Source organism: Sminthopsis crassicaudata, chromosome 4, assembly GCF_048593235.1.
Source record: "Sminthopsis crassicaudata isolate SCR6 chromosome 4, ASM4859323v1, whole genome shotgun sequence".
NCBI classification, from domain to species: domain Eukaryota; kingdom Metazoa; phylum Chordata; class Mammalia; order Dasyuromorphia; family Dasyuridae; genus Sminthopsis; species Sminthopsis crassicaudata.
The window spans coordinates 354177580-354188506 of NC_133620.1; positions in this window are offsets into that span (position 1 = coordinate 354177580).

Genomic DNA, 10927 nt, shown 5'->3' on the forward strand with positions numbered 1-10927 from the left:
AGTTTAGAATCCCCAGAAGCTTATTCTAGCTCAGACTGAATTGAAGGGCTCCCTCCTGAGTGTGTTGGTCTAGTTGGCCCAGAAGGAAACAGGCAGGTTGGTTCTATGGAAAGAACCATTACTCTGGAGTCTGAAGATTTAGATTCAGATTTCACCTTTGATGGTGATTACCTTTTTGACTACAGGTGAGTCCCATATCTGCCTGAGCCTGGACTTCCTCATCTGTAAAATGAGATTCAACAAGAGGGCCTTTGACTTCCAGATCTATGTTCTTGTGGAGGCGTAGAGGAGAAGTGAGACGACGTGTCCCTGAACGTCCTGGGTCCCATGCCACAGAGCTGTCGCCCTCCTCTGGGGGAACATCTGTGGAGAGGGCACCAGGGCAGAGTTTTTCCCCTTGTCAGGGCACCATATTTATCCTCCCACCCAGATGGGTGTCAAATTGCCACCTGTCCCTGCCAAATCTCAACCATGTTAGGGCAGGAGTTAATTGGACATAAGCCTGGTAATTATCCAAGCTGCACAAAGATGGGGTCAAAGGAAGAAAGATGAAATATTCACATCCATGGAGTGCTTAAGCATTTACAAAGGGCTTTCTCCCCCTTTAAAACAAACCCAAACAAAACCTCTGCGAGGTAAGTAACACAAAGCGTGGTCCTTGTTGAAAGATGAAAATTCCAAGCCTGAGAAAGTTGCAACTTCCCTATGGATGTCACATAACTCTTATCTGTCAGAGTAAGAATTTGAACTCAATCTCTTGACGCTTGAGTATAAGGATCTTTCCATTCTACCAAGAGAGAGACATTCATTGAAGTAGAAAAATCAATCAATGGTAGAGAAATCAATATTTATTATATGGCTAGCAACATACCAAGCACACCATAATACAAGAAAAAGAGGAAGAGACCCCCGAGACTGAGGAAGAAATACAGAAACAGACCTGTTTTTAAGAGAAAACAGGGGAAAAATGGCAGAGATAGATAGAGGGGCCAAAAGAAAAAACACAAAATGACTGGGAAAGAAGAATATAGAAGTGGAAAGGGGTGACAGGCCTATTTCTGTCAATGAATAGCTGTGGGATCTTGCATGCTCTCTGAGCCTCAGTTTCCTTCTCTGTAAAATGGTGATTGAAAATATTTTCTTTTCCTACCTCAGAAGGGTCAGTAGAGGTCAGTCCCTTTTGCTTACATCTCATAGAAGCACAGTTTGTGGAGCGGTGAATTGGTCCAGCTATTCTAGAAAATAATTCAGAATTATTCCCCCCAAATTACTAAATTGCACATATCCCTTGGCCCATATATGTTACAGAAGTGAATCACAAACTTTAAATTGTTTTAAAAAAAAAAGGGAAGTTATTACTGATTTTGTATTTGTTTTGTGAGTGACCATAAAACATATATTAATGCAGTTTTAAGCTTTAGGGACGTCCTATACAATCCTTATTATTGTCATTCCTTACAAGCTACAAGAAAGAGGCATAGAGATACGCAGGAACAGAGAGACAGTGAGCTGATGGAAACACTGATGCAAGGACAGCCTCAGCAGAGATGGGGGCTGGTGCTATCACCCATCAGTCACTTGTGCTCAGTTTTCTTTCTCTCGGGGTAAATGGATCTGCTGCCGCAGCAAACAACTGTCCATTGTGTCCTCCTGAGGGACGAGCAGGGAAAACCAATCACTTCTGATGCAAATGAGGCAGCCTGCTTCAGCCCTCCCCATCCACTCCCCGCCCTGCTTCTCCCCTAACCCTAATTCCCCCCTTCTGGAGAAGGAAGTCTCAGACCCCCTCCTTTCTTCTTCCCTACCCTTACAGCCCCCTGGCATCCAAACCCTTCCCCCAAGAGCTGCCCTTGACCCACACGCTACTTCTCTCGCCAGGGCTGGGCAGCATGGCAGAGGAAAGATCTGGGACAGGTTCCCAGGGGCCAGGGGACCTTCTTTATGACATCTGAAATGTCCCAGGGACAGCCCTGAAGCATCCAAGGGAGCAGGCGAAGGAGGTGGGGCTGGAGGGGCGGATAGAAGAAATTGTAAACAGGCCCAACAGTGCACTGTGGGTGGAATGGTACCCGGATCCAGCCATTCAGGTAAAGAGTTTGGAACTAAATGGGGCATGGCCTTTGACATACAGCTAAGCAGCTCAGTGGGTAGATCAGGGGAACCGAGCTTCAGTTAAAAAAATCTAACCTCAGACAGGTACTTGCTTTGTGAATCTGGTTAAGTCACTTGATCTCTGTTTGCCTCAGTTTTCTCATCTGCAAAATGAGGATAATAATATCATTTACCTTCCAAGTTTGTTTTGAGGACCAAATTAAATAATAATTGTAAAGCACTCAGAACAGTGCTTGGAACATAGTAAGAGCAATATCAATATTAGCTATATTTTTTCTTTAAAATTGTTATTATTATTTTATAATATTTATCAATATTTTATTATTAAAATTATTTATTTTTATTTTCAAAATGTATGCATGGATAATTTTTCAACATTGACTCTTGCAAAAGCTTGTATTCCATTATTTCCTTCCCTTCTTCCCTAGATGGCAAATAATCTAATAATATTAGCTATTATTATTACTGTTAATATTTTAGCACAACCTGACATAATAAGTGCTGTATAAATGCTATTATCATTATTATTATTATTATTATTATCATCACTTCTAGGTTTTAATTCCCAAAGAGATCAAAAAGAAGAAAAGGACCTATAGTAGCAAAATATAATAATTCTTTTTGTAGTAACCAAAAGTTGGAAACTAAGAGCAGGTCCTCTTATTGAGGAAGAATGAAACTAATTATGTTTGAAGATGTTAGAATATTATGGTGCCATAAGAAATTATGGAATGGGGGCAGCTAGTTGGTGTAGTGGATAGAGCACCAACTCTGAAGTCAGGAGGACATTGAGTTCAAATTTGACCTTAGACACTTAATACTCGTTAGCTGCATGACCCTCAACAAGTCACTTAAGCCCAATTACCTCAGCTAAAAAAAAAAAGAAAAAGAAATTATGGAATGAATAGTTTCAGAAGAACCTGGGAAGAACTCTAAGAACTGATGCAGAATAAAGTAAACAGAACTAGGAGAACAATTTATACAATAACATTACAGAGAAAAACAACTGAAAAATTTCAAAATTCTAGTAGATGAAATGATAAACAATAGGTCCAGAAAACTGAAGTTGAAAGATTCACCTTCTGCCAGAGAGGTAATGAAATTTAAGTTCATAGAGAGATATACATTTTCAGGCATGACCAATAATGGGAATTAATTTTGTTGGAGTATGTGTTTAATGATGAAGATTTAATTTTTGTATAGTTTTTTTAAAAGGGGTGTTCATTGGAAAAGAGGTAGATTTAAAATGCATATATAAAGATTTTAAATAAGAAAATTGCCCTTTTGGTTGGTGGAGAGAGATAGGCAGGCTAGTTTTAAAGTCAGATGTATTACCCTACTCTATAATTACTGTGTGACCTGAGATAAGTATTTTCCCCATATAGAGCTTAAATATTATCTGCAAAATGAGGAGTTTGGACAAAATCATAGCTTCTTAAACAGTGGGTCTGGATCCAATATGGGGTCACATAACTAAATTTGGTGTCATGAAATGACATCAGTAAATATTTGATTTGTATACCTATTTTATATAATTTAATATACTTTTATGATCAGAATTACATTTCTCAGGTAAGAAGAGGTCTGAGTAGAGAAAGTTTAAGAAACACTGAACTAAGATCCCTTATGATTCTTTTTCTTTTTTTTTTTTAATATATATTTTTTTACTGAGACAACTGGGCTTATTTGAACTGATCATATTTGAACTCAGGTCCTCCTGACTTCAGGGCTGGTGCTCTATCCAAATGGATAGAGCATATCCACTATGCAGTGGATAGAGCACTGAGCCACCTGGCTGCCCTTCCCTCACAATTCTTAACTCCTTCTATGAGACCCAAGGTAGGATGCCAGATATCAGATAAGGTGGGAAGTGGGCTTTATGCAGGAATGCTGTGCTAGAAAAAGTTACAAGACACATTAATACAAATATGTAGTTCTTGAGAGAAGCAGCTTAGTGTAGTCTTTTGTAGACAATTTACATTCAAGTCTTATCTGATCAACAATCTGGTTATGTGACCCTTAGCAAATCCTTAAGTAACCTTTTTTGTCTTACGTGCTAGTCTGATAGCTTCTTCTGGACCCTGAGCCTCCCTGACCTCTCTTCAGCCTCTCACAAGTCAGTTCCCTTCTCCTAGATAAGCTGCCCTACTCTGTTCTGGTTCTCGTCCTTCAGCCTGCCCATCCTCTCTTGCTCAATCTTCTTTCCTTGTCTCCCGACTCCCTTCTCTTTTCACTCTCTGCTATTTCAGATCTCAGCTCCCATTTGTTCAGTATCCTTCATTTTGGAAGAGGACCAGTGACACTGTGGGGGGATTTGCCATCTTGACTTGCTCATGAGATGGGTTTAAATGAGGCAGAATTGCACAAAGTCATCAGTCTCATGCTCTCTTCCAGAAGTCCCATGGCAAGACAGAAGTCAGGACGACCGGTGATGGACCTGATGTGGTGGATGATCTTGCTACCATCCCAGGGCCGTCGGATCAAGCTCTCAGCACTCCACACTCTGCCTTCATGGCTGCTGAAACAACATTTTCTCACCTGACCGCTCCTCACATGCTTGGGTTAAACATCTTTCTAACTCACTGATGGGTCTGAGGTCTATCAGGAACCCTCATCATGGTCCATCTACCATGACGCTTTCTGTTGAGCTTCTTGGAGCCTGGGATGAGTTGGGTGAAAAGTGGAAAAAGTGGATGAACATCCCTAAAAAGGGCTCCTCAGGCCCTCACATCAGAAATACTGGTCCTCCCTGAGCACTCCATGTACCCCATTTGTTCAATTATCACCTTTCTGTGGATAATTCTCATCTCTCTATATCCCACCCTCATCTCTCTGAGGAGCATCTCCAATTGTCTCTTGGTTAATTTAAACTAGATATTCTAAAGGTATCTCAAATTCAACTGATCAACTCATCCAAAACAGAACTGATCTCTTTTCCTGACCCTTCCCTCTTCCAAATATTCTCTTTGACTATTGAGGATACCACTAATGTCTCAGTCACCCAAGTTTAAACTTCAGTGTCGTCCTCAACTCCTTACTCTTATCCATCCCATAAATCCAATCCATTGCCAAATCTTATTTTTATTTTAACTATTTTTCTTATATATCTATTCCTCTCCACTCCTAACACCATAACCCTAGGTCAGGGTGCATAATTGCATTCTGAATTATGCAATAGTATTGATCTCTCTGACTCCAATCACTCCCCATTCAGCTCCATCCTCCATTCAGCTATTGAGATGATTTTTCTAAGGCAGAGACCTAACTATGTAGCCTCTCTGGTTAAGGAACTCCAGTGGGTCCCTGCTATTTCTAGGATCAAATGTAAACTTTTCTATTTTTCATTTAAACTTCATAATCTACTTTTCTAACCTTCTTACATATCCTTACTCCCTTCCACACTCTGATTCAGTGACACTGATCTACCTGGTTCCTTCACCTCCCATCTCTGCTGTCCCCCACACCGAGAACGTTTTGTCTTCTCACCTTGGATTCTTAGGGGTTTTTTGGCTTCCTTTTAGATTGAGCTTAAATCCCATCTCTTGCAGGAGGCCTTCCTTGGTCCCCTCAGCTTGTCCCTTTTTGCATGCTGTATCCATTTAAAGGAGAGTTCCTCGACACTAGAGACTGCTTTCTTCCCTCTTTTTCTTTTCCCAGCCCTTAGTTCAGTGCCTGGCACACATACTTACATTCTTTTTGATTGTTGATTGACAATGTTCTAGTATCCCCAGACATTTCTATAAGACCATAAATTGCAACATGTGCATTGGAGGGAGATAACCCAAATTGCAGTATCTGCATAGACAATGAAATCTCAAGTTCAGCTCCTTCTCTTTCTTCCCTCTGCCAAAGAACTCTCAAACAAAAAAGCTGTGAGACTTGAGAGTGGAGGTGAGCACAGGGATGGAACCCAGGCAAATGGGGCAATTCCTCCACCATGTCCATTGTTGTTGTTCATCCTTCTTTCTCGGAAGAGGACCAATGACTTCAGAAGAGTGATTTCTTGACTTGAAAATGAATTGGATTTAAATGAAGTCATCAGCTTCATTCTTACCTACAGAGTCACTGGAGTCCACTGGCAAGACATCGGTCAAGACGACTGGCAGTGGCCCAGCATTGTGGTCATAGCACTGATGGGAAACCAGAAAGTCCAAGTTGCTGTGGAACCTCATTTTGACACCTTCAGAGAGCTCCAGGGAGCAGTTTCTTGAATTCCTGCGGCATCGTTTTCATGTCTGCGCGGTATCTGATGAAAAACCAGGAGTAGTTCCTGGGGTTTTGTGCTAATTTGGGGGCAGAAGGAGTTGGAAAGGAACTCTGTGGTCATTGAGCACAACCACAAACTGCCAGTATAACATATCCAAGTGTTCATCTTGCCTGGGAGGATGGCAGATATAGATTAATTTTCAATGTATTTGCACTTCAGAAATCCAGCCAATGTTACAAATCAGACTTGATTTATTGTTCTGTTGATTGTTTAGACTTAAGAAAATAAAGGAGAAAATGTTAATAATGCAGACTTGTGTCATGGATACAACTCCCTCCCCCACTGGTTGTTAAACATTTACCAATATACCTTGGTATGATGGAAGATTGCCAGAGGCTGCTGCTTCCTATATTACTGCCCAGAATGCTGAATACTCTCTTCCTCTCCTCTCTCCCTCCTAGGGAGCTCATCTCTGTTGTTTAAAATTGGTTTACATTTGTTTAATTAGTCCTGAATGTTGGCTTCCGATAAAGTTTGATTGATGGGTCACAGCAGATCTCAATTCTTATGTGGAGAATTATAGAATTAAAGCTTGAAAGAAAGGCCATCTAGTCTGGTGCTTTTACTTTACAGAGGAGGGAACTGAGTCCCACAGAAGCGTGTTTCTTTACTTTGGATGGAGAGTCGGAGTTAGAAAGTCATATGAATAACACGGCATGAAGGGAGATAATGAAAGGAAGAGAACAAATTCCTTATTGAGATTTTGTCCTGACTGAGGGAACTCCTGGACTAAGTAAAAGGGAGTCTTAAGATTTTATATCCCTTCACTTCCAAAGTGCACAAAAAAAGGTTATCCCCCGAGGAAAGTCTGAGCTGTTAGTGAGCAGTTTTATGTGGTGGAAGGAGGCTGGGAAGCAAGGAGAAGGAGCCTGTTCGCTTCCAGGCAGCTGGCCTTGTGGGGGTTTCCCCTTTGTTCTTTCCCAGCATGTGAAAAGGGGCCCATCCTTCCTGCACTGGCGAGGGAATGAGACTTTGACTTAAGGAAAGTCATGGCCATGAGGGGTGGAAGGGAAGAGCCCCCTGAGAGGGAGCAGCTAGGATTTCGGTTTTCCTTCTAACCCCAAGGGGCGTACACGTGACTATATTGTGTACACACGCAGATTCATGTGGTTTGTACTCACACATGCAGGTACACATGTTGAGCATGCAGACACATGGTTATATGGTGCACACATGTGGTGGTGTAGGTTGTAAATGTTCACACACATGTACTGCCCACGTGGTTCTGTATGTCTGTGCATGTGTGTGTGTGGTGTTGCACACTACAGGTGGTGTTGCACACACATTTGTAAAACACACATTTGTAAAACACACATGCATGTATGTGCATTTGTGCACATGGTTGTGTGTACATGCACATGTATATGTAAACAAAGCTATTTGTGTGTGTATTATATATGTGAATAAGTATGGTTTTGTGGTTATATATGTGTGTAAGTTTGCCCATTTGTATATATACATATAGTTCTCTGTGTATGTGTGGTTATGTGTGTATATACATGTGCATTGTGACACAGTTACATATGTACACATGCTATACATATTAAGCATGTATACATGTTCACGTAATGCACAGTGCATATGTACACGCATGTGATCATGTGTATTATATTGTATTTGTTCTTCGTTCTCGAAGAGGTCCATGAAGTCCATGAGGGGAGGCCATGCCATGCAGGTGGAGTGGATTTAAGTGGGGAGGGTGTGCAAGGGCACCTGCTTCCCTTTCTCCTCCAGAGCCACGTGGGTCCAGTGGCCCCAGAGATGACTCTGGATGCAGCAGGAGACCGTGGCCGCTTTAAGCTAAAATCTTTAACGAGTCTCAGTTTGACTGGACTACAACTGGATTAAGGCGAGCGGCATCTGAGGCAAAGAATGGTCTCTTTCATGTAGCCCAAAGAAAGAATGATAAATAAATCTGGGAGGGAAAACCCTCAAGGTTTCTAGTCAAAACAGAAATGATGCTATTAAATGTACACACATGCTTACATGTATATCTATGTGCACACACAGACACACACACCTTTCTCCTTATTAGCATATTGGCTACTTGGGTTAGCTGCTGCTTCTCCTAGTTACAAGCCCCCTCCCTAAGAACAGAGTCAGGAACACTCTGGGTAATTTACCTTCATGTAGGAAATTCCCTCTGAGTTCAGTGAAGCTTGGAAAGGGGGTTAACCTGCCACTAGGTAGCCCTGCCCTGTCTCTTGTACAAGTCTTTTGTCCAGGCTCCAAAAGGTAGGTTACATAAGTATGACTTCACAATTATTGCTATTGAATTCCTTATTAGATTCAGGTCAGTGTTCTAAGCCATGGAGAACCTTTTGGGCTCTGCTCTTGTCATCCAGAATGTTGGCCATCCCTCCACACTGTGTTTTCTGCAAATCTGATGAGCTGCCATCTGTGCCTTCGTCCAAGTTATAGCTAAAAATGTGAAACAAGATGAGGTGAAGTGCAGATCCTTGGAATAATCTCCTGGGCACTTCCTGCCAAGTTAACTTTAAGTCATTAATAACTATCCTTTGAGTCTGGGTATTTATCCATCTCAGTGTCTAGATCACATCTCTCTCCTTCTTTTTCTCAAGAAGAGCTTGAGTTATTTTTATCAGAATGTAGGTATCCATGGCATTTTCCTTATCTACCAGTTTAATAACCCTATCAAAAAAAAAAGAGAGAGAAGGTTTTGTTTCTGATGAAGTCATGCTGGCTTTTCATAATCACTAATTTCTTTTCTACATGTTCAGTTCCTTAAAAATCTGTTTTAGAATTTCCTCCAAGAATCAGCCAATTTTATTTATCTTATGAAAATCAGGACAACATTTTCTCTTCTTCACTTCTAGTCGTCATTGTTTTTCAGATATCACTGGCAGAAACTCAGCAATCATATCTGTCAATATTTTAACACTCGAGAATGGGGTTCATCTGGGCTAGGTGACTTGATTCATTAAAGGGAAGTGTTGTCTTATTATTTCCTTATATATCTTTGATAATAATTCCCATTTTCATTCTGGTTTTTCCCTCTATGGCCAAAGTGTAATGAAGTTTTTGCATGTGTCTAGATCATGTAAGATGAAGGTATCCATGGAGGAAGATGGCAGAGATCTGCTTTTGGAATAAGGCATCCCAAGTTTCCCTCACCCTTGGGGGGAAACCTAGATGGGATCTTTTTTTTCAGTGACTACAGTTGCTGTGATAGACTGTGCAGGTCTTTAAAACTATCCCACTGGGACAATCTCACTCTTTCCTTCTGTCAGGATCCAACAGAGTGGAAGGTACAGAAAGATTCTGGGGAAAAGATGAAATGAAAAAGTTAACATACCTGATTCTGGGGAATTGGGAGGAGTGCCAGGCTCACTGTTTCATAAGATTCCAGCAATTCTGATCTATTGCAAATCATCATTGTTCCATCCAACCTAATCAATGGCCCTATCCCTTCTTTGATAGTCTTTAAAGCTAGCCATTTTCATCTCATTTTGAGTGTTCACACAACAAATTTTACAGGACTATGACACATTTTTGTATTCATTTTGTGACTTGCTCTTGCTTCCATTTTATGTATTTATCTTTTTAAAATCTATATTGATTCATCTTGCTAAGTGAGTATTAAGCTCTTAGTTGCTGCACTCCTGGAGGACCATGACTGATTTCGGAACCCTCTAAATTTGCTACTCAAGTGTGAAATAACAATAATGCTATCCTTCAATCTGAATGAAAAACTATTTAGAAGGTATACATGTATAATTGCTAGCATTACACATGCTTAAGGACAAGTGGAAATAAAGAATGGGCAAAAAAATCTAAGCTATGTTGGTTGGTCGGTGAATTCCCCATGTATCTACAAAAGTATATTTAGACAACCTCTCTTTTCCTCTTTCATCATCAGAATTGTTTTCCTTTTGTCTCTGAAGAATTTCACTCTTAAGTGCTTCCCATCTTTCCTAATGTGACTTCCCCTGAAGAATTTTAGCCCATGGGATCTTGTCCTTTCTCTGACCCCTTTGAAATTTGCTTTGTCAAATTAATAACAGTCATTTTTCAGTTGTGTCCAACTCTTGGACCCTATTTGGGGTTTTCTTAGCAAAGATACTGGAGTGGTTTGCCATTTCCTTCTCCAGCTCATTTTGCAGATGAGGAAACTGAGGCAAATGGGGTTAAGGTTCTTGCTCAGGGTCACACAGTTAATAAATATCTGACACCAAATTTGAGCCTAGGAAGATGTTTTCCTGACTCCAGGCTCTGCTGGATGTTCTAATTAACATTTATAATAGTGCTTACTGAGCCAGATTACAATTATTATTTCATTGCATCCTCATAATAACCCTGCCCATATTTTTTCCCTTGTCACAAATCTAGGAAGGAGTTGGCCAAAGGTTCCCCCCATCTTCCCCCCAGCAACCAGTTCTTCCTTGTTAATGCAAATCAGATTCTGAATAGAATTCTCTTTATCTGTTTCTTTACCTTCTAAAGGATGAAATTATCATTAAGGCAAGGAGTTATTAGCTCTCACATTTGGCATAAAGAAAACGTCAGCAGATGTCTCTAATATTTCTA